This window comes from Gallus gallus, chromosome 8 (genome assembly GCF_016699485.2).
Source record: "Gallus gallus isolate bGalGal1 chromosome 8, bGalGal1.mat.broiler.GRCg7b, whole genome shotgun sequence".
NCBI lineage: Eukaryota > Metazoa > Chordata > Aves > Galliformes > Phasianidae > Gallus > Gallus gallus.
The window spans coordinates 17,439,663-17,464,485 of NC_052539.1; the positions used below are offsets into that span (position 1 = coordinate 17,439,663).

Below are 24,823 nucleotides of genomic sequence, written 5' to 3' on the forward strand. Positions count from 1 at the left end.
TGAGGGGAGGGCAAATTCAGTCAGTGTAGACGCAGAGTTTGATCCACAGCTCTCTGAAGTCAAATGTTTTAGTTTACGTCAATGGCCTTTGATTAGGCCCAGAGAGAGCTGTAAGATCCAAGGGCTGCCAGGCTTGGTTACAGTCATCAATACTATAAATCCCTGAGAGAGTTTCCTTGCTAAACTCCAGGTCCTTTTGCTGCAGGACGCTAACTAAGGGCATGATCCTGAGCAAACTTAGTACCATTGGCTGCAAAGGCTATAAATTCTTTCGGCCATCTTACAGCACATATGTAGATCCCCTGGTTTGCTATAGGAACTTACTGCAATCACTAAAATGGGGGAGTGTAAGAGAGCTGTCAAGATGAAACTATTACTGTGGCCATAACTAGGGCTTCCTCTGGCAAAGGGGTGGGGCTGGGAAGGCCCAACCTGCTGAACCCAGAGGCTCAGCCAGTTGCAGAAGAGCATTGGCCAGGGCTGCTGGAGCCTCAGGCTTCCCTGGGGGAAGCCTTCAGGTGCTCTGAAGGTAAGTTTGAGGCTCTGGCCAGCAAATGGCTCACTGATTTAATAACCTAAGATGGTTTGCTTCATTTTTGTAGCATTTTACAAAAATAAAAAAGTAAAAAAAAAAAAAAAAAAGCATTGCTGAAGTTACAAATCCTTTCTAAAGAGGGACATTCTCAGATGGAAACACATTCTCCTAGAAAACAGATGCTGCAACTCTCCTTGCTGTAACATCTGATCATTATCTTGTTGTGTACTTGGGAAATCCTTATCTGCAGATTAACCTGAAAGCTCCCCCTCAAAGCTCAACTCATTACTTAGGTTTTTTATTTTATTTTTTTTTATTAGTAAATTTCAGAAAATATTTGCAGGATGAACATAAAATAAATCAACACCGCCAGAAAAACAACAACTTGATTGTTTCTCTTTGCTTCTGGAAAAAATAAAAACAAAAACCAACCAACAAAACCATAAAAGCTGAATTGTCCTCCCAGGACTCCTTGGAAGTCTTAACAAAATTCTCTAAAAAGAATCTAAATGAAAGACCAGGGAGTTAGCAGCAGGGCAGATCTATCACAGACAAATCAGACAAAACCCTCATTCCTTCTGACTGTATCTGAGCTTAATTCTGATCTCCTTACTCACACTGAGTAATAATTTACACCATAACTAGCCCCACTGGAGTTGCTAAAGTCAGAATAAGCCATAAGCCTGTTAGACAAATACTGGTCTGAAACACTAAGGCTAAAAATTGTAAGAAAGAATTCAAATATTTTTATAATTATGTGCCCTGAAAGGGTTCTCTTCTTTGTTGTTGACATAGTTTGTTGGTTTCCAAAGAAAGAAAGTTTGTGATTTTTTGTAGTTATTTTATTTTCTATCTTAATCCAACTAGAAAAATCAATGTTTTGTCTACCCTAGAAAATGCAATGAATATACAGAGATGTATGAACTACTGGCACCTTTTTGACAGAGATATTAAAACAGTAAAACCTGAGGCCAAGTCTATAGTACAAGCTTCTGTCTGAAAAGGACATTAGTCAGCAACATAATAGGACACAGTCTCAGCCATTAACCCAGGCTGCACACCTTATTCAGCCTACACTGCGATTAGCCTGACGCAAAGTCCTAATTTATTTACTGCGTCTTCATGTTGTGTCATCCACCCATATGTACAGAACAGTAACAACATTGGCAGTTCCTGTGCTACTGCAGAAGTGCATGCTGTAGATGTTGCTTTTTTTTTTTTTTTTTTTAAATACCTTTGTCTGCTGCTCTCTTATGTTTCACTCACTGAGTTGCTGGAGAGCTTATCCGTGTTTCTAGACACATGAAATGGAGGGACTGGAAAATACTAGACAACTATTGACAACAAAGTCTTCCTGTATTTCAGTTTAGCAAGTCTGGACACTAGCACAAATAGAGGCACTCCTAAAGCTTATCAGTATCCTCAGGAAGGCTGTTCTGCTCTTGTTTAAAATATCAAATTCCTGTGAGCGGGTTCAGTGCAGGCACAGAGCCCAAGGAAGTCTCCTACAGCACCAGCAGCAGCGCTGCTTCATAAAGGCATTGCACAACCTGCCCAGCCACCCTGCCAGACTCCTCCTCCAGCAGGAAGCCTGGCAACAAGGCACTTAACCAGTTGAACAAAAACTACAAGCTTCGCACCAGGCAAGCAATTTGCCAACATCCAGTAGCCTGCAGGCTGGATACTGTTACCTAGTTATTAATGAATGCTGTTGATTAACCTTTTGAAAGCACTTTGCCCACCACACCTACTGATGGGAACCCATAGTGGTAATGCTCAAGGGACATCACAGTAGAGACCTTAGGGGTACTGAAGACAACACAATGACTTTAAGAGTTGGATAGGAATTGGGGTAGTTCTTTGAGAAGAGGGGACAGGAAGGATAAACTCCCTCAAGTACATAACGCTAAAAATAGAAGAGTACACACTTTACTGCAATGTTTATCTCAGGCTGATGTGCTTAACTGTGAATAAAGGCTCCTGCAGTAAATCTTGCAAGGAGCAGTGACACCACTCCACTATAGGTATGCTTATCCATGCTCGGAGTCCCAAACTTTTCAAAGTACTGTATTGCTGAAACTTAACAGAGAACATCTTGAGCACTCAAATATCATGTGCCAGGCTCCTAAGAATCACAAGACAACACTCCAGCAGCAACAGAAAAAACTATTGCATGCACACATGTATATACAGAGAGTCAGTCTTTCTCGGTTATGTGACCTAAAAATTTTTGAGCTCACTTTACTTTAGAAAATATCAAATAAGCAAGTCAAAGACTCAACGAAAAGGTCATGAAATAATATGATCCAGTAGCAAGAACATCAAGAAAATACAAAATGCTCAAATAATACAGAAGTTTGCACTAAGATAACAGAGTTGATCACAGCAAGAACACAGGGATGTAAGCAAATATGAAGAAACAGCCTGAATTTAATCACGGAGAGAAGTGATGGGGAAAAAGCAATCAACTTGAAAGAAGAGAGTACAGAAAGGACAAAAATGGATTTGCACAAAAAAGCACAAAATAAAAAAGTTAAACAGCTTAGTCTCACTTTACCTCTAAGAAAAAAGACTGTTAATGCGCACCTTTACTGAAGGATCTGCAAAACAAAGTTGCTCTGTTTTCTCAGTTTAAGAAAATTGTTACTTTTTAAGCTAAAAGCAAAAAAAAAAAAAAAAAAAAAAAAAAATCCTGCCTAAATCCCCTTTTAGCTTGAGATTTCACACAACAGTTGAGCCAGTTTGACAGCTTGTTGCTGCTGACTGGAGAAGCAGCCTCACTCTCCTGCTTTGTTCCCAGCCATGTGGTCTTTCTTCTCCCCTTGTGCTGAAACTGGCACTTGTCTGACACCCCAGTGAAAGTATTCCACTCTGAACAAGAAAAAAATTCCCACAGAAATTTATTTGTTCTTAAGGGAAAAAAAATATATGAGGAGAGAGGGGGGAGACTGCTTAATAGTCCCATGAAACCTCACCCTTAAAATATCCCTGGAACTGCAGGGAAGACAGATGTTAGTGTTTTGTGACTGTTCTGCTCACTCTCCTATTATCCATTTATTTTTATTAAATGCACACATTAGACACAGTGCCATTCCCCTCAAATTAATTAAAATGATGTAAAGAGGTAGGTTATAGCCCCCTCCACAAACTGCCAACAAAAGCAGAATTTGAGAACTAAAGCTGAGTCTCTCTGACACTGCACTGAGCACAGATCAAGGCAGGCTATCAGGCAGAATCTGGACTAAAGACTAGGAACAGAAAAATTACAAGTGACTTGCCATATTCTGCTTTCATTTACACTCTTGCAGCCTGGAACCTTGACAATTGCTGCTTCAGCTTCTCCTCAAAGTTGAGTTTGGATTGGTGTATACAGATCAATTAGGCTTTCCCTGTTTTCATATTACTACCATTATTTAAATAAAGGAACTGTTTGGGAGGGGCGGATTTCTTTTTGAATCCTCCTTTAACGGAATGGAAAAATCTGTGCTTGTGCTATAACTCGCAGACCACAAAAGGATGCCAGTTACTTTGCATAAAAGTAATGCTGAAAATAGAATTCAAACTGAATTCTTACACAAGTAGTCTCATTACTATCTATGGTACAAACAAGGACATGGCAGATTTCAGGCTAATACGAACAGATTATTCAAACATTAGCACTTTTTTTTTTTTTTATTTACAGAAATGGAACAAAAGGGAACGTAATTGAAATAGACCATTTAAATAAAAATAGTATACTACTTATGCAAATAATATACTTCTGTAGATACACATGCGTACGCAAACTCAGCCAGAGCTTCCAGCACTGTCTGTCTCCTGATGTTACTACACACAGGAACCTCACAGGGCCCCAAAAGCCCACTGTGTATGTGGCGATGCTCTGGGTATCCAGGCTCCCCAGACAAAACTGGAGTCACCACACAAAAGAAGCCTCTGTTAAGATGTAGCAAGATCCCCTCAGCTGAGGGGATGTGTCTGTGTTTCATCAAATCCAGCATATTCCTCAGAAATATTTGAGGGAATTTGATGAAAACGTTTCCCTGATCATTTCCATTATTGTTCTCCTTTTAAGAGACAGATGAAATTATTTAGATTGCTCATTAAAAGAAACAAACACAGGAAATGAAACTGGATGAAAATAATTTCCTAATTTTGAGAGTGCACTAAGGGTGGAGCAATCCTTACTGAAGATAACTGAAAATGTAAACACACTGATTTCAATCAAGAGCACTTTTCATAAGAATATTTCGCTCACTAGTTGCTACTGATGGCTCCCTGCTCCTTTCAGAGGTGTGTTACCCATTCTGGAATACATGCAGAAGTTCAAGTGTTGCATAATTACACAAAACAGGGCCTGTACAAGAATATCCTGTTTTGCTTCCTGTACACTCACTGGGGTGGCTCAGCTGAATCCTTGACAACATCTAGCTCCACGAAGAAAACATCAAGACTCCTTGCTGATAGAAGTTTTTTACCTAGAGCTTCTCAGCAGTTGGGCTGTTTAGCCCCAAAGTGTAAGCAGACAATCACCCTATTGTTTACTTTCTAGTCAGAAGGAGCATTACTGCTTTTCTTCACTGTCCACAGTCTCTGTAATCCTAGCAGTCATGTTCACTCAGCAGTAAGTCTAAATATGTGCTTCCCAAAGGAGTTTCAAATCCATGACACAGATTAGCATCACTGTGGTTCAACACTATCTGACTCCATAGTAATTAACATTTTAAATCATGGTCAATATAGAAATTATTTAACGAAGACTCATTCTATTCCCCAAATCGTGAGAAATTAACAAATTTAAGCAGCATTATTATTACTAAAGTGAATAGGCTGCAGAGGACAATGCATCTCTCAAAAACCCTGTCAGCACTGCTTTATCTCATTACATATCACTATATCTTAAAAAAGGAGCGATTCAATTGTGCGATGGTGAATCATGATACTTCACAAACATTCAAGGAACACACATGTCACTACAAATTAACCATTAGCACTGCATGGTATTCATCCTTTCTGTCACACACTGTGGGAAGCACGCCTTATTAGCATGGAAGCATGGAGCAATAGTATCTCAGTGTGCTTAACATTCGCTTACCTTGGAAAAAAAGAGCATACAATTGCAGCCTTAAACAAAAAACCCAACCCCCCAAAATGTGCAGCTCTGTTTCTTTCCACATTTAATTCCAGGATTTAAAAAAAAAATTACACAATTTAATCCTAAAACCTTTTCTTCGCCATCTTCCTGTTCACTGTTTTTCAAAATGAAACACAGTTTTTGCATTTTTAATCAGCCTTAATCATAAACAAGGCAGGCATCACAATTGCTGCTGTTTCAGGGTTCCCCCTCACACACTAGTTTGGTTTTGAATTTCAATAGTGCCCACAACTGGGGGTCTTCCTGGACCCCAGATGTCAAATTATATGGTCTGTCCTATTCTTCTCATAGCAGCAAAACAGTTTCTTGTTCAGTTTCACAGGAATCTGAATAGCTACTCTGAAATTACCCATTCTTTATTAAATTATATTACAACTGAACTTCATTTTGTCATATTAATAATTAAGAACTATTTCTCCTTTACTTAACTGTTTTGTAGAAATAACTTTTTTTTTTTTCTTAAACCTATTGGAATATGAAGCACCACCCCACACAAAACTTTAAAAAAAAAATCTACATTTAGCATCAATGTTCCTGTCTGAGGTCCTGTGCGGTCTATAAAACCTTGAGAAAGGGGCCCACTTCCCATACCTTTCCTACTTACATGCTGTTTTATTTAAGAATCAAGAGTAGGTTTTACAACCACTTTGCCATGTTAAAAAAAGGAGAAACATAAAAGTGACTTTCAGGAGGAGGGAAGACTTATGTTTTGTTTCACTAGCTTCTTTCAAAGTAAACTTGTAAAATAAAAAGTTATAAATGCCAAACAATTTTGTAAAAGCTAATGTAGCAGTAAATGAAAGCCTCCAACTGACTTAAAAGCTGAACTAGTATCTTAAACCTGTTCTGCTTTAACAAACATTTTATACATATTTGATTTTTTTTTTTCCCCCATAAGTATAACCCAACACTATGGCATCACACATCTCAGAAATTACTCCTACCCACTCTTAATTCAAACAGTAACAGGTTCGTTGGCAGTTAAGGCTAACATTGTGCAAGGTATTTGAACTATCAGTGCAGTTCAGATATGTAACAATGCATTACTAAGCTAAATCACAGACTTTGGCACCCTTGCACATACCATTATTAACTATGCATTTCCCTACCTCATTAAGGTTTCAACAGTTGTAAAAAACAAATAGTGCTGCCCTAAAGGATATTACAGAGATACTAGAGCCTGCTTTCTCGCTGGGATTGATAACAGAGGAACAAGACATACAAGTGACCTTTAGCTTGTACACCCTCAAGACAATTATGCTTTTGGGATAGATTACATGGACAATTGTTATCTGGCTTTGGGAGGGATAATTTCTTCAGAGATGTTGAAGACCCCTTTGAGCTACATGGCAGTACTAACAACCTCCTCTACTCTCACAAAAGAGAATTCTTTTGAGGCTCAATCATATCAGCTAATCATTGAGTTTATTCATGAATCTCAGGTATACCTGTTGACTCAGGTATACCTGTGTTCATTACATTGTGATTGTCATTTCAATTTGCTTTTAAATCACAAGAGACTAAAATCCCTTCATTGAACATAGCTGAAATTCCATCATTTTATCCAAGTTAGGAGCTGGAGTTTTTCAAAAGTTCTCTAAACTCACTAGTGAAGTTGTTCAGTTGTAAAGTTGTCTGAAGTTGTACAAGCATCTCAGTACCTTAGTTTAAATATTTTCAGTGACACATCTTTAAGCAATTCTATTTCCCGGGTAGTATTGTTTATTAGTTATAGAAGGATGAACTAAGCTCCCATTGTTCACGCTGTACCAGTTTATAGCAACATCTGCTGGATAACCTAGAGCTGTAATAACAGAGACCCTGACATAGTGAAGTGACAGAACAATATGAGACATAGCTATGGGAAGGCAAGGGTTAGATAAGAGGATAAGAGAAGGCTTTCACATCAAAGACTTTGTTTCACAATGACACCTACCCTTCACTACTGCCTGTGCCACTGATTTCATGATTTGTCCAGGTTGCCAGTTCATCCAGAAGGCTCCTCAGCTTATGAGAGGTTGTATCAGAAACAATAAAGTCAGATAGTATTTTTGTATGCCTTGTGGGGGAAGGTAGATCCATATGCTAGAGAAAACGATAGAAAAACTAGAATGATTTATTCCACACTCATTTAATGTTTTAGCTGGCATTAAGCTTAAGTGCTCCTTATAGGGTTAGTACCTCAAATTTGACAGCTAAGAATTACCTCCTCTTTAAAAGAAAGAATGTTTAAAAACCCCACATTCACATTAGTTAGTCAATAACAAGAATAGTTGCTTTGATAGTCTTGTTGACATACAATAGTTGAACCAGTTTTATTACGGCCGGAGTATCTTTAGGGCAAAGTCTCTGGAAAAAAAAAAAAAAAAAAAAAACCAACAAAAACACTATTAAATACTTAACCAGGACAAAACCTTCCTGCAGAGGAATTTTCAATTGCTTTTCAGCTGCACTGTGGTTTACTGTTTGCTTTAAATCAACCCTCAATCTAAGTTATATGCCATAGTGTCTGTTAAAAAAATCTTTATGGTATAATTAAAAACAACATTAAAAGGTGGGATCCCACCCTCCCTTCTCTCTGTACAACTGCTGGTATGCTTCCTCTGTGCCTTCTATGATTATCTACACCAGCTCTGGTCAGGAGATACAGCTGTCATGAAACACTCAACAGATGGCAGTGGCTGGGTGATGCTTCATCCATTTTTGGATGCTCTACTGACATTTGAGCTCATGCCTTCTATAAATGCTGTCATGCCCCTGACTCCTTTTAGCTAACACAAGCCTACAACATGCAGTGACAATATTAATCTTTCCAAAGGAATAGAGATAAATTGATCTGCCCTTATGAAAAAGCAATATAAAATACTTAAATTTAGTGTCCTTTAAAACTTTTAACCATTATAGATAGATATGACTAGAAAATAGATAGACTGATAAATTGGTAGATGGATCTCCTTTCTTACTGCTGTTTCATCCTTAAGCTATTTTATTCTTATAAGACGCTTCAGAGATTGATTTAGCTTACAAAGAGCAGCAATTTCTCTCCAGTTTTAGGAAACTGCTAGGAACTAGAGTGCTTTGAAAAGAAATTGATTAGCACAACTTCTTTAAAAAGAAAGGAAAACAGCTAAAAGATATCCAGTATCTTTGAGCTTTTCAGGTGGCAAAGACTGCATACTGTTCTATCTTAAGTTTTTAAAGCTCACTTGTATTGCAATTTTGATAGTCAAATTGGAAGCAGTAGCAGCTTGTGGAATAGAAGACAGGATTGCTTTTTTTCCTCCCTCCCCCCAAAGCAGCTCTGTGATAGTGCTATCTAATATTATTGTTTGCTATGGACAAACTGTGACAATAACTGTATGTATCCCAAACTGGCAACACCTTTTGTACTTCCTAAGGTTCAATCCCTGTCACTGTAGTTCCCAATGTAAAAAACAAATGAGAGATAAGAGATAGAATAGGTGGGTATATTCAAGTACTTAATCATAGGTATTAAGAAAGACTTCTTGGGAATGGCTAGTAACGCTATTTTGTCTGGACACAGGAGGGCTGCCTACATTCTTCTCAGGCTGTTTCCAGCACGTCCTGTTCTAAATACAGGACATTCACAGATTAACACCGCAAGCACAGCTTATGTGTTTAATTGCACAAACCTGATGATGCTCTTCACTATGAACATTTTTTTTTTTTTAATTGCAGTAGTGACGAAAGAACATGCAATAGCTACATCACTTTGCCAATAGCCCCTGCTGAACAGCCAGGAGATGCTTAATCATGTATTTAGGTAAGGAAGCCACACCTTCTAGTGTGATGAAGGGAAAATGAAAGGGAAACTAAACTTAGAAATTATGATCTCATTCTTCACACCTAAACTCAGATTTAGCACTAGAAGTAATAGCAGAAGGATGCCATGATTGTACAAGGATACTGTTAGAAGTGGGACTTAGTTCATGCAGCACAGTAGTTCATCGTGTTCTGCATGAAGTTATGAAAGTGATTAAGATCTCTTAAATAATCTTAATAGAAGCTAACTTTCACAAACAACTTATCTACTAACACTGGCCACATCTAGCTACCACTGAATATAGCTGGGTGATGAAACTGCTTATAGATTTTGAATTAATCAAAGTGCCTTCAGATCTGCCTTTTCACTCTGTCAGGCTAATAGGCAATGACCGGTGATAGCCGAATTTCAACCAGTTTTCATACTGTATCCTTTGTTATTCTTCAGCTGTAAGATAGTAACAGAAAGAAGCACTCAGTCTATAGCTAAGCCTTTAAGTGATCGATAAGATTACAGACACTTATTTTCAACATAAACTACATGGATTGCCTGTAAAAAACAACAAAAAACTTCATTTGTTAAACATTTCATTCCCAAATTGTACACCAGAGACAGCAGGCTAAGAGAATCTAAAGCAACATTTTAACTTAGCAGTGCCTATTTTTTATCTATTCATAGGCTGCACAGTCAGACAACATCCTTGCTGGATCAGTGGACAGTCAGAGGTGACCAACTAATCTGCACTAATCAGTTAATAAGCCTTTGGACCTCAGAAAGTAGCAGGAACATACATGGTTCAGGCTGAGTGGGCACACGTATAACCGTATGTCTGAGCATTAAAAATTAAAGACTAGTGCTGAGACCATATACCAGAGGGTTAATCATCTTTCTTCCTGCTTAGAAGCCCTCTGGATCCTATTTTTACTATGCACCCATGCCAAGAGTGCAGCCAGCAATTCCTATGAATTTCTGCCTTTAAGACATCATGCTTCTCTGATACTTCAGTAAGCAAAGAATAACTAATATCTGTGTTTACCACAGGCTCACACCACCTTAAATAGCTTAAGTAGCATTTACCTCATGTTCCACAAAGGTGTGTTCTCAACTCATAACCACATCTTTTTAATTTTTATATTTTACTATTTTGTGTAATTCAGTAATGCACAAAAAGTGAAGGGGAAAAAAACAGTTACCACAGGCTTCTGCATGTAGAGGACCTTTGATTCTAGCCTCAGAGCCCAGGATTTTACATCAAGAAAGAGCAGATTACGGAAGTAAACATAAAAAGACTTTGAACTCTTCTTCTGCAACTTATAAACTTAAGTTATGGAGAAGAGTGCAGTTTATCTGCACATCTGTAAGTCTGGATAGCATTACTGTTTCATGAAGCATTTTCCATCTCATCTGTTTATCCCACACTGTTCCATGGAACTATATTAATGAGTGGAACATTACTAATGGTTATGGTCACAGTCTGAGTTCAAAACCCAGGAAGAACCTGTTATGCACTTATGCATAACACTGAAAGTTTTCCTACAAATTCAAGCTATAAATCACTTCCTAAGACAATTTTCCTTGTAAGCAGGGTAAGAGTAATCCTTTTCTTTCACATATATATGACTTGGTCTGATTTCAGGCATCATTAGAGAGTGGGCATTTCATGTTTTACTTGGCTTTCTCATATAAGTATAAATGAAGTCTGAGTTAAGAGCTGCATGGTAATAGTTACTCCTTTTGTTACACCACTCCTGAGTATATGACAATGGAAAATGATAAAGCTCTGACAGCATAAACACTGGAGAAAGCAGTAACACACACACTGCAAACAAGCAAAACAGCAAAGCTGAGCAAAAAATTCATGCCACAAAGATTCACAAGCCACAGTTGATCTGTTTCAGCACTGAGCGAATACACACAATAGGGATCTTTCCAGTACTAATTTGTTCTGACATTTTATAGAAACTAATTCTTGCAGACAAATAAAGGTCTAGTTTGGAACAATTTTATTCAGGCCGTCAGCATCCTTCCTGATTTGATCTGATTTTCAAATAGCGTATGTTTTTTTTTTTTTTTTTTCTGTTTGTGACTGTCACATCCTACAAGAGAAAACAAAAATGTAGGATTCACAATAAAGCTAAGATATGAAGCAGGTGTGACTTAAACAGATTTTTAGGCAGAACAATCAAATAATAGGGAGAAAGTTGAACAAGAGCAGAATTACCAACTTCTGCGTTATCTGATTATATACATTTCTATTCATATATGTGCAGAGACACCAATAATTTTAACAAAACATTGTTTCCTATATTCTCTAGCTGGATATCATCAGTCACCCACTGGCTGAAACCATAAGAATGCTACTTGAGGTTTTTGTATGGCTTGAACACTGGCCCTTCGATCAGTATTTCACTGTGTTATCACAAAAAGCAACTATTTGCATGAGGAGACAAATGCTGGTGGTTTAAGCAGGCCAACACACCACAGTGCTTTTACTCAGTGATATTTAATGATTTACCATTTAATGCAGTTCATCTTTCATAACCTGGAGTCAAATAGCAGCAGCTTCTATTAGAGATGCAACAGTATTGAACTTTCAACCAAAGGCACAGGAGAGCTTCTTTTATATCTCTAGCTTCTGGACCCATCTGGCTCTTCATTTAAGTACTACAGATGAAGAGAAACACTTTGCTTCCCATCAGTGAGGTCCTGAACAGAATGCATGATCATTACAAATAAAGACTTTCCAGACAAAAATCAGCTGCATTAACAGCATGTTCTCAAACTTTGGAGGATGAAAACAAATTAATCCATCTTCTTATAGAATCATAGAATCACTCAGGTTGGAAAAGACCTTACAGTCCAACAGCAACCTAACCATATAACCCTAACTTTAACAACCCTCCGCTAAATCATGTCCCCAAGCACCACATCCAAATGGTGTCTAAACACATCCCAGGGATGGTGACTCAACCACCTTCCTGGGGAGACTACTCCAGTGCTTAACCACCCTTTCTGTAAATAAGTTTTTCCTGATATCCAACCTAAACCTCTCCTAGTGCAACTTGATGCCCTCATCCTGTCACCTGTCACTTACCTAAAGGACTCTAATGAAATTAGGACTATATAAAAATGAAATATGTTGGCATAAAAAATGATTTTGAGTACATGTCTGAAGATGTCAGATTATGAAGACACTTAGGAGCAGCGTTTCTAAAACAGTTTCTTCTGGAAAAAAATGAATTTTTGATTCACCTTCACTTTGAAGCAAGTAGCAGGAGATAAGAAATGCAGACCTTTCAGGCTTACAGGATATAGAAGAAGCTGACATATGCTTTCTTTCTAGTAGCAAGCTTGAATTTCTGAAATAGGATGTTTGTTGTTCCCCAGTACCTCAGCTCTGAGTACAGGGCAGTTACTGCTAAATAGTATTCTCTAGTAACTTAAATGATATTCATGCATTCAGAACGTGCTTTCAATTTTTCTTTTTCATCACTTAAAAGCAGAAAACCTGCAAGTGCTTGAAACGTTTCATAACAGGTTGCTTTAAAAAGACATTACACAATGATCTTTACTTTCATTTTTGTTCTTGTGGAGACCTAACAAAATAGAATATGGAAGAACTACATTCACCTCAAATTCCTACCATCTGCAAGTTAGGATTTGCAAGAGAAGCAGTGCATTATGAACCTTCCTTAAAGTTACAAGGCTACAGACAACTGCTCCCCAGTTATGGTTATAGCTAATGCTATCAAGGCCTGCAGCAGACAAAAGAAATTTTTATGTATGAGCTGTAAAAGAAGAGGCATCTCCTGTTATCTGTAGCTTTTAGTGCCGTGTCCACATACAACACAACTAAGAAACAACAGGAATTTCTCAGGACTAATGTAATTTTTTTTTTTAATTTTATTTCTTTTTAGTTTGTTTCTACATCTAAGAATATAAACATTACAGGATTCATTTTCAACATGGAATGTTGTTTTGATGATGCTGTTTGTACTACTGAGACTCTTTAGACCATATAACAGCAAGCATCAATAGATCTTCTAGATGCCAAGATGAATTCTGGATGGGTTATTCATCATTTTTCCTACTCATTATTATTGTTATAGCACATAGGAGAAGCAGAGCCAACTCACCTTCTTGTCTGTTATTTATGAGTTTTCAGTTCTTCCCTTACTGCACAAAGGTTAATTCTAAATAGCAGCATTTAACTCAAGGATATAAAAATTTAAGGACTTGGAAACAGTTTGGCTAAGTCAAAAGTTTATGCTGAATAGGCAGAATATCTTTTCTTAGTCTAAGAGGTCCCTTAAATACATCACTTTATTTCCCAGTGTTGTTTTCTCTTGTAAGCTAAACAGAATAACTGCATGTGACTCCTTGCCAAATTCTCAGTTTTATATTTCTAGAAACAGGTTATGCCAAATCTTAGCTACTTTCCTTGCATGTTGTAAGCCTCTCCTTGTCCTGTTTTTCATTGAAACTTCATTCTTCAAGCACATATGCCCATGAACAATTAGGGATCAGAAGCTGGATCCTTTAGAAACCTACACTACATTTATAGGAATCCCTGGGATGCTGGGTCATTGTTTACTTTCAGACTGATAAAAACCCAAATAAACAATCTTTTTAATGCCACTTGTGAAGCGGGTTTTTAAAAAACTGCTCAAGCCCAAGTCCACTGGTTGCTTCCAAAAGGCAGAAGTGTATTAATGAAATTATTCTGTTTTAATTCTTCTGTGTGACTACTGACTTCAACTTGATAGCTAAAGTGCAAGAGACTCTGACACTTGCTAGCGTTTGTAAATGAACACTGCAGAAGAAAGCAGATCCTTTTCTCCTTCCTCCTGCTGTTGTTTGGCATCCTAGGGGTGTTACATAGCCAATTCTTCCATGCAGAATGTGCTAAAGAATAGTTTCAGTTCCATTTTAGTTATTCTTGAATTATCTATGACTTCTAAAACCTGGACAGGTTTTGACTAGCTTAGAACACCAAGTCCAAGAAGTATTTGCAAGTTAGGCAGCAGAGCCCCACACAAGCCAGTAGTCTTTCCTTGCATATGGCAACCAGCAGCAAGTCTACATGAGGATTTTGGAGCTTTCAGGTTTCTAGTCAAGGCAACTCATGAAGTTCTTCCATGAAAATTTGAAAATTTAGGTTATCAGGGTGCTTCCTTATGGATAAGGACTTTAAAGCAACAAAATACCCTCAGTACAAAACCAACACATATGTCCAGAGTGTAGGAAACTTTGGTGTCTGCTTACTTTACAGGTATTCTGGCATCATGTATGTTTTGCTAGCTATGACTTCATTAAGTGATATGAGCTTTTCCAACGTAGTCACATCCTAGCTTCATAGCTGCGCAGGCTGAGCAGGTTAGTCTTTATGAAGTCGCTTGAGAGGGCAATAACAACACTTGCTCCAAATTTAAGTCACCAAGAACACGTCAAAGGGGCCAGCTTAAGGCCTCCCTGAAAAAGTTCATACCTCTGACAGCAATCCAAAGAGAACTTAATATCTTATCCAGAGTGATGATAACCTGAAGCAACTGGATAACAGCAGGAAAAGGTTGCCACAAGTATGGAAATAGTCTTGCTTCTAAGTAAAGGGCCTAGCCACTTCATTGCAGAAGATGAACCAAGGTTGCAAGTCCTATCTGGAAAATAACTCCTAAGATCTGGATTACCTGTTGCAAGCTAAGACTCAAGTATGCCCCATCAAATGAGTGCCTAGGCACTCACTAGCCACCTGAGTTGACAAACATACCAACTGCTATCCTGTGACAAGAATTGATACACATCTTTTATCAGGATCTCCTCCTACAAATATTTTATTCACAGAAGCATGCATTCATTTCTTCAATAGCATCAGATCCTACAACATATTGGCAGTGGGGAAGAGAGATTACATGCCAGAGGTACACAGGCTACCAGCCTGGAAGAATAACTAATCCAGTCCACAGTTTTTCCCCTTTCCTTCCTGTGAACCTTTCAAAGAGCAGGCCAGGAGGGTCTAGTAGACAAGACAGTCTATAGTGCATAGGCCTGAGATATCTGTGATAGAGCAAGTTATCGCTAAGCATGCAAAAATTCTCCTTCAGATGCCTTCTCATTTGCTAATGTATTTGCTGTGTTGATTAAATAGTTTGGTAGCTGTAACAGACACACTGTCACACCATGCAGTCTTTCTACACAGATACCCATGTGTGGGCAGGAAGAAATGAATCATTCTGTACTGCATACTCAAGTCTAGGTCACTTTCCACCAGCATGAGAGTGTTTCTTGAACTTTTCAATAGTCATATTTTACATGTGTTATATTTTTGGCAGATCTAACAGCTTTAGCATTGTCTGAGTTTATCTTTCTGTCTCGGAAGATTTTAGGTCCTCTAATTTCTGTCCTTAGCAATATTCATGAATTTTTCTAATGAATATCTATTAATCAATTAAGATTATGGTATTATACTTTCCTCTAGAAAGGACAATAAAATTAATCAGTAACCCACCATACTTGTAGAACCTTTCTAGAGACTTCACCAAAACCAAATGCATAACCCTTAGGGAGATCTCAAAGCATGAGTTTTACTAAGTAACATACATGTTAAAGAATACTGTTGAGTGATATACTCTTTGATTTTTGTAAAACAGACTCAAAATTGCTCAACAATAATGCGAACACAGTAGTAAACAAATATGGTATGGCTTTATAAAGAAGTCATCTTTTTTTTTTCTTAAAATTCTAAAAACGTTACAGTCATGACCTCATCTATTGCTTCGCTGCTTGTTTACTTGCTTTTCTATGGTTAGATATTAAATGCAAGTTGTAAGAAACTATTCAATGGTATACTTTTTATTTTCTAGAAGAAAAATAAGTCAAAAGTCAGCACAGTATTTTTCATGTAATTATGCCCAAACTGTATATTATCTTGATAATTGTTCATGCTAAGATTCCTTCTAAGAAAAATTATCTTACATGCTAAATCTCTGCAAACATTTTAATTAATAAGAGTTGTGTTGATTTTATAGCTTTACCAAGAAAACCAGATAGAACTGTGTTTAACATTTCAATGTTTGAGCATGCTTCCATCCTCTTCATCTTAGCCCCCTTTCCATCCTCAAATTAATTTACTCTGCCAAATATTATCTACTGCAAATTTTTGGTACCTCTTAACAAGGAAATTACTCAATAGTAAGATTTCTTGGAATTAGAAAGGGAAGTAGCAGTATTAAGTTATTTTGGCAATATCATATCTTAACGTCAACTATTTGGAACTTGAATTTAAAATAGAATGTGGCCTATGATTAAAAAGAAAAAAGAAAAAGAAGAGATCTCAACTTCCAAGGAGGATCTGGGTTCTACTGTTATCCTCTCCAAACAATATAATCAACCTGTGGTCTCAGTAAGAAATCTACTGACATTGGAGAAGGCTATCAATTAAAATGGATGGTGAGAAGAGAAAAATCTTTTTGACTTTAATTACACTTACGCAAAGCATTTACAGGCCAAACAGAAGTCATACTTGTCTGTTTCTTATCAGATTGTTTCTAAGGAGGAAGCTAGAAATATTTGTTTGGCAACCACTTATTTCATAATGAGGTCAGCATATGCATTTCGTTTGTTTTTCTTCAAGTAATACTTAGTCCCACACCTCCAGCTAAATGACAAAGACTACTACAGCACAGTATTAGCAAGAAACTCATGAAAACATAGATCAGAGGTTGTTTAACATAATAACGAACAAAAGCATTTGACAATGCTGAAAACTAAAATGTTTTTAGATGATGTTAAATGTTTGATTACAGAAAAGACATTCTGTAAGTATGTATTCACTACTTGTCATAGTTGCACTTGGAATCACTTCTATCTGCCATTTGTTGTATGCTATGTACAGTAGAAAACACCTAGCATTGTTTCACTACATTTACAGTCACAGTAATTTGGGAAAACTGTTTGCACATCTGCCTTTGTTTCATACATACAAACTCTCATCATCAAGACCTCAAGTTGTTTTCCTCCTTCAGTGATGAAAGGACAGTAACCTTCCTACTACGTGTATTCTTGCTGTAGACACAAATGACATTCTACACATTTCTATCTCTATCTGTCAAGGCGTTAACCTTGGAGATACCACAGTGTGATAAATGCATTATTGGTCAGTAGTGAGTGGATAAAAGTGATATTGTCAGGCAGGATTTCAGATGTAATGTAAATAGGAAAATGGGGAAACCAAAGCCAACTGAAAACCAAGTGAAAAGACACTCCTTTCCTTGAGCATCAGGTGTCAATCTCAGTGTGATGATAATGGGAACTACTTTCTACCTGTGATTGAGTAATAGTGATAGACCTTTCCTTATTTAGGGTCCTTTGATCTTTTTAGATAAAGTTCTTTCTATGCTGCAGATGTAGATCACTCCTTCACATTTACCTACTACTGCCAGCCTCTGGGATGCCAGTGAAGAGTGCCAGCAGTGCCACATAGCAGGCTCCAGAAAGGGAATTAAAACAAGAATTAATCCAGCTGAAACTACAGGGGAATGCCAGAAAGGACAACATAATGACCCAGAATGGAAGTCAGCCAAGATACCAGGGTTAACAATCATGCAAGAAGCTGAGCAACTGTTACAGTTTAGTTTTGTGTCTCATCAGCCACTGTAATCTCAGCCAAAACAACATTGCTGAGCCCTGTGCTGATGAACTGATTTAGTACTCCTCTTGCCTCTGTAAGAGGCAAGAAGTGTCATATATTAATATGCCAACACCCCAACTGTAACACCCAAGTCTCCATTGTTCTCCTTTCCAAGCCACAAACAACCCAGTTTACTTAATAGAGTATGACAAAGTCGCAAAGCAGTGCGACTAAAGAGACAGGCATTTGAGAGGATAATGATCTGTCAAGCAGGGCTGTGGCAAAAGGAATTTACATGAAGATTAATCAATGCTTACAGCTCTTCTCATTTGTGCGAACAAAGCGCTTTTCTTACCTGCCACCAGTTCTGTGAATTTCAAGAGGGAAAAAAAAAAAAAAAAGAAAGAAAAGGAGCATCACTTTTTAGCTGAGAGATAAGAATATTATTCTGTATCCTCTGAAAGCCTCAGTCTTAGCCAGTATAAATCCATATCTATTCCATTTACGAGGAACCAAAGTTCAGTAGGCACTAGATGCATCATTTACACACTGCTTGAAACTACTTGCACGTTATAGGTACAGCAGTTAAACTGAAAAGCACACACTAGCAGTTCTCCTTCATGAGCTACCACAGCTGCCATGATTCATGGTGATTTGAGAATTAAGTAATCTTTTCTTTCAGATTATCTGTAATTTAAGGAAGGAAGCAAGTGTCTTTTTAAGATGCAGCACGCAATTAGAGGCAATATGACATAACACAGTAAGATCTGTACAAAGTATGACTTGAGGAACTTCTTAATAACCTGAAAACTGGAACACAAGTTAAAAAATCAAGTTATTGATTTCTACATCATATTTACAAGAGCTAGTGTTGTGAAATATGAATTATAGCTTCCTGTGCCAGTGTAAGCCTTTAGCCCCAGTGGGATCCATCCTAATGAGAACAAGTGGGTTATCACTGCTAGCTTCATTCAGTCATTTCCCAATAAAGCTGATACTTTATAGTCCCTGCCCAACGGAAGTAACTTTCAGTTATATCCTTGTCTCAGTCTTTCCTGGCTACAACAGAGAGGCTAAACTGACCCTCCCCATTCTGCTGACAACAGGCCTTAAAGCTCTTTTCCTTCCCTCCTGCCAGGAGAGAGGCTCTGCCTCAGGAGCCCTGCACCACGTACCAGCATTAGGGTGGAGCACACTCATAATAGCTCAATTACAGATAAAGTTACTCTGGACCTGCCCAACTTTCATTAAGACAGGAATCCCTCTTAGGACAAGCCAGAATGAAATGGGATGGATCTGGCACAGGCTTAATAGATGAGAATTATGAGTTGGCAATTTCTCTTTTCTTCTCTGGCTCATAGGGCTGCCGTGCCTGGTGAGGAAGGTGGTTTCCCTGTGACCCCGGGGAATGCTGCTGCTGCAAGCCTCACTCGGCTGCCTCTCAGAGGAGCAGCCCCTTTACCCGCCTCTCCTGTAATAAACTCCTCCACGAACGTGGAGTCAGTGCAAAACACTGGCAAGTGACAGCAACTGAACTGTAAAAACACGCTGACAACTGATTAAGCAAAAATAAAACAAGATTCAAATAGCACTTCTGCATAATTCCTGATTTACATAACCAAAAGGATGGCAAGCCTCCAGCCACCATTTGTTTCCTGCAGCAGGGAGAATGATTTTGTTTGGAGCTCTCCTTTGCCAAAGGGACTTCAGAACTCAGCAGTGCACAAGAGGGCCTAGGTGGTCTTTCACACACAGCCGACCTTGGAGGCAGCCAGGCCTCCTGTGGTGGTCACTGGTTCTGGGCTCAGCAGCACCTCAGCAAATTCACAAGAAAAGACAGGCGCAAGGCCACAACAACAGGCAGGGATGGCACTGCTCATCACAGACCTGAGCAGGAGACAAACTGCAGTGCACCAGCCACAGTCAGAGCTTCATCTATGAAATTACCTCAGTTAAAGCAAGAAGGCATTCCAAGGTGTAATAAAGCAAAAACTGATGTCTCTTGCTAGATAAAAACCTCAGTGAACCACTAACCTTGAGAGGAAAGGTTACTGAAGTTATCTAATACTACACTACAGCCTCTAAAGCATCTCTAAATTTTGGGCAATTAATTGCCAGCCATGCTTCTAAAAACAAAACAACAACAACAAAAACAAAAACAAACAAACAAACAAAAAAACAACAAACCAGCCAACCTGAAGAGCATTTAATCATTTGCCTTCACTGCAGTCTGGGCTGTGCTTCTCTGCAGTCTTCAGCATCTCCTAGGCTCTTTAGTAAACCTATACCCAAACATACTCAGCAGTTCACAAAAAAAGCTTTGCTTTATTAAGGGTTTGTCTCTGTTTTTACATTACAATTTCCAAATGATCCACTATGGAAATTAATGTTCCTTTAAATTAACATATTTCAGTGGGTTAATTTACTGAGTCATCAACATCCCTGCACCCAGACAAAAGCAAACCAGTGCCAGCAAGAGAAATATTGTGGCACTACCATGGCTGGAAGAAACTCTTGCTGTGGAGCTGGGAGTGCTGCAGGCTGGTTAATAAGGCTTAGGTTGCAGCCATGCAGAGTTTGGTCTGATACGTTATATGAATGCAGAATTTTAACTGTTTACATATCAAGTCAGTTAATCTCAGCTGAAATATGACCTTTTATATAGGGTGTGGGTGCACGCATTCTTCAGCCAAGCTTTCATTAAAGCTGCTTGAAACTCTTTAGGAAAACTGGGTTTAATAGAAAGCTATTGTTAAACTGATGGCCCTGTTTCCTGTAAGAAAGTTGGGAAATGTTCTGGCCAATATGGTAGGATGTGTCAGTTCCACAGCAAAAAGTCTAGATCAAGCCAGTTCCTGCTATTTCTACCATGGCAGCTACAGCAGAAGAGCATTGCGAAGTCATGACAGCTTGTCCTCTCTGTATCCTCTTCTCATTAACCAAGTTCTCCCAGACAGTAAAAAGATGACTTTTAAATGTTTCAGGGGTCAGACCTGACCACTGGTGGCCTCAGTTTCATGCAGACTTTCAAGACCTCTTATGCAAAAAGGAAGCTAGACTCCATTATCTTCTTGAGCCAGAAGAAATCTGTAGAATTCCATGCCTTTTCGTTTTCTAAAAGCTGACAGGAGACAGACTTGGATAGCTTTCCCCCATCTGATACCAACTGTGCTGTAACAGAAATAGCACTGGACTACCTACTTCCTACCCGTACCTCTGCTTTGCCTTTCAGTTCCCGCATTTTCAGGATTTCTGAAGTAATCTACTAAAGGACTTGGTCAGTGATGTTCAATGCATTATTGTTTATTGACCCTTCTATCTGTCATGGTTTATGATCTTTATTTTCCTCTCTTTTCCTTATCTATATACTCCAACTCTTGCATCTGTGCCTACCCTTTCACAAAGGGCTTCCTATCCCCACTCCTTGTAAAGTGAGTTCCTCAAAACTAACCCTGCATTGTGTAGCTAAGTATTTCCCACTCCCTCTTTTCCCCAAAGTGCTTGGCACTGTTTATACCACATCTTCCCTGACTAGCTGATACTGTCAGCTTTTGTGGCAGCAACAGCAATTTCTGAGAAATGTTTTCTCTAAGCTTGCAAAAATAAATAAAGAAAAAAAGATAACATTTACAAAATGAAGGGAGTGGGAGGAAAAAAGAATGAGGAAGTAGTAATGGCTGGTGGAGCTCCTTGGGACTTCTAGTATCCCAGTCATGACAGTTTCCAGGTCTCCAGAAGATTTCTTAGCCCTTCTATTGGTTGATGTCAGTTCTTAGTCCAACTGAGAAAAAGAACATCAGAACCTCTGAAGTAATTAAAATAAATCTATGAAATAATGATGGTGATGACTCACAGTAGGGCTAATGAAGCTACTTCCATGAGAGCCATGAAATATATCCAAGATTTCCTGTTTAAAGTTAGCACGTATGACCTGTATTTCCAATGGGAGAGAAAGACAAGATGATCCAAAAGAACTGAAGAAAAACATTTGAACTGAGAACTCCACCCTCCACCAAGTGCTTTAATGAGAGGTCTTTCAGTACCTGAAAGACAGACTAACAGTGGAAGGAGAACCTGGAGTAAGAAAAGGTAAAACCTAGTGATATTTACATTGTGTGTGTGTATGTACACTAAGTATCTGTAGTACACGCATATGCATTCATGTACTAACCTCCAAAGCAACAAAGCCCTGCATTTAGCACACCTATCTAGTGAACAGATTCCCCCCCCCCAGATATCTTAGCTACATGCACATTCTCAGATCTGATTACCTATGCTGACACTTTGGTTTTCACATTTAATTAGCATAAAACCTTTGGAGTGCTGCTTTCTTATCTATTATCCAAACTGTGGGAATGAAGCTGACAGCAGATCGCTTAACAGCCAAATAAGTATAACCAGTACAAATAATTAGAAGATTTCCAAGTCCTTTGGAAAGCAGAATTATTGAAAGAAATTTAAATTAACTTTCCTCCAAGGAAAACATTCTAAAGCCAGGAAAACATCTCTTGTAAGCAGAGTGAATATCTAAATTGGAGTAGAAGTCTTTTTTTTTTTATTACTGAAAAAAAAAAAAGTCAGATGAGAAAAAAAGTGAAGTTACCAGAAATTCTTGATTTGATAAGAAATATTCCTCCTATACAGACACTAACTTATTTTCTATTTACACATCCACAAACACTAATTCTACTGCCGCATCTTGCTTTGACTGAAGATATATGATTCATAATATAATTTGCTGTGGCTTGACATACCACATAGATGAATACTTTGATCTGCATTAGCTAACCCTGGAACATTTTATTGAAAGTTAGTGCTGACTTTGATATTCTGTCTTTATATCTTCACCAAAGCCAGCACTAGCTTGAAGTTATTCATAGAATGCCCTTGTATAATGTGATAGATCATACATGAATTCAGACTATAATCATTTTGGAGGCAGTAATGACAAAAGAAGACTGTCCAGGTCCTGGACTAATAATGTCTTTTTTTTTTTTTATAAAAGAAAACTGGTACCCAGTGTTCATTTTCTCAGTGCTAAAATAGCCATGGAATAAATCACAGAAAGCTGCAGTCTGGCTGCATTTACTGATCAGGGAATGCATTTACTGATCAGGGACAATAATTTGAATCCAAACGTACTTCAGCCCTATTAGTTAAACTTTCAATGAAGCAGCAAAATGCAACTCCAATTTTGTTGATAATTTAAGCACTACAGTATCATAGAAAAGCAGCCTAGTCTTTAGTCTAACTGGAAAGTGAAGATACAGATCTTAGTAAGTCACTCTCTGCAGCACTTAATACCTGTACAAAGGCTCTTGCACCATCTCTGAGCCTTTTAGGAGAGGCAGTCCAGGGAGAAAGAAGGGAAGACGACTTCTGTAGGCATACATGTGAAAGACTAGTCTTACAGAAAGCTGTTCAGATTTTCCCAGTGCAGAGCTGCACTAGCCCACTTAGATTTACAGCAACTTCCGAGGATCTTTGAAAGAAGCTCCCCACACTTTTGTGGCCATTGCATCTTTACAAACATCCATCATACCAACAGTCCTGGACTAAGACAAGGATAGTACAGCTTTTCTCCAAAACCAACACTGCCTCACCCTGAGAACACTAGAAGCAGTTTAGTTCACAGAGTAGCTCTTTTATAAAGATATGAAGAAATAAAAATACCAAGCAAACACTATCTCTGCTTATAAGGAGGATTGCACATACAACATAGAATTTTAACTGTTTGAGTAAAGATATCACTATAAAGTTAAACTCATCTCAATAACTTCTTATGAAGTAAACTGTAGGGCAAACAGGACAAGCCTTAAAAGTGCAATTTGGTGAGACCATAATCTCCCACCCATCCAGAACAAACATTCGCAGCATACAGGGAAAGGGATAGAAAATACATGGTCTTTTTCTTCTAGATGTCTCAGAGAAGAAAATAATGAGGCGTAAGATGACAGATTTATGTCGTTTCATGAAAACAGTGTTCTGTTTCTGCCTTCTTTAAATTTCTTTTACTTCTGAGAAAAAAAAGTCACTGAAGATGAGGCAAAAGGCTGCTCACTAGATACACAATCAAGGAACTGGGCGTAGGACTGGATTTCAAGGAACCCACTTCTTACATGTGCCATTTGCACCTTTTATTTATTTATTTTGTCTCTCCATGCCTCAGTTTCCTCAAAACTATAAAGAAGTCTTATAAAGTTATTTAATGTTCAGGGAATGTAAGTTGTTATTATATTAACAAGTGGAACAAAGTCAGTGAATTTTGACCTTTTAATATAAGTCAGTGCAAAAAAAAAAAAAGACAATTGTTTATTTGAGAATGGCTACTTTGTACAATTATCATCACAATAAAAATACAGAAGAAAAGCCTGCCTTTGATACTTGTGTGGTATTACAATCCCTTGTTGCTGATGGTATTTTTTTAATGCTAAGAGCCTGTTGGCTAACTTATGTTTCCTCTGGGTACGTTCCCATATTCTTCTGCTCTTTAGGAGGCAGGCTCTTGTTGCTGCTCAGATATGTATCCCACATCTTGTAATCATTAATGTACTCGAGGGAAAAGGAAGGGGCAAGAGGACATTGTTTCAAAGTATGTTTCTGCCCAATTCATTTTGGCTTAATTTGCAGACCAAAGCAGAGCTCTATCGAAGCACGTCCTTCCTCAGTCATTCATCATGCTGCCCCTTTCCCCCCCCATCCTCATTGCTGAGCAGATATATTAAG

At 38.2% G+C, this 24,823-nt stretch overlaps 1 protein-coding gene across 33 annotated transcripts in view; it reads right to left on the reverse strand.

Annotated features, from left to right (window-relative positions):
• ADGRL2 (adhesion G protein-coupled receptor L2) overlaps positions 1-24,823 on the reverse strand; it is a 382,604-nt gene that overhangs the window by 316,050 nt on the left and 41,731 nt on the right. For 2 of the 33 annotated variants that reach the window (XM_040704607.2, XM_046944446.1), the window contains exon 2: positions 7,624-7,772. The exons of the other annotated variants lie outside the window; for them this stretch is intronic. The gene's annotated coding sequence lies outside the window, so the exon portion shown is untranslated. The remainder of the gene's footprint in view (positions 1-7,623; positions 7,773-24,823) is intronic. 33 annotated transcript variants of the gene reach the window in all.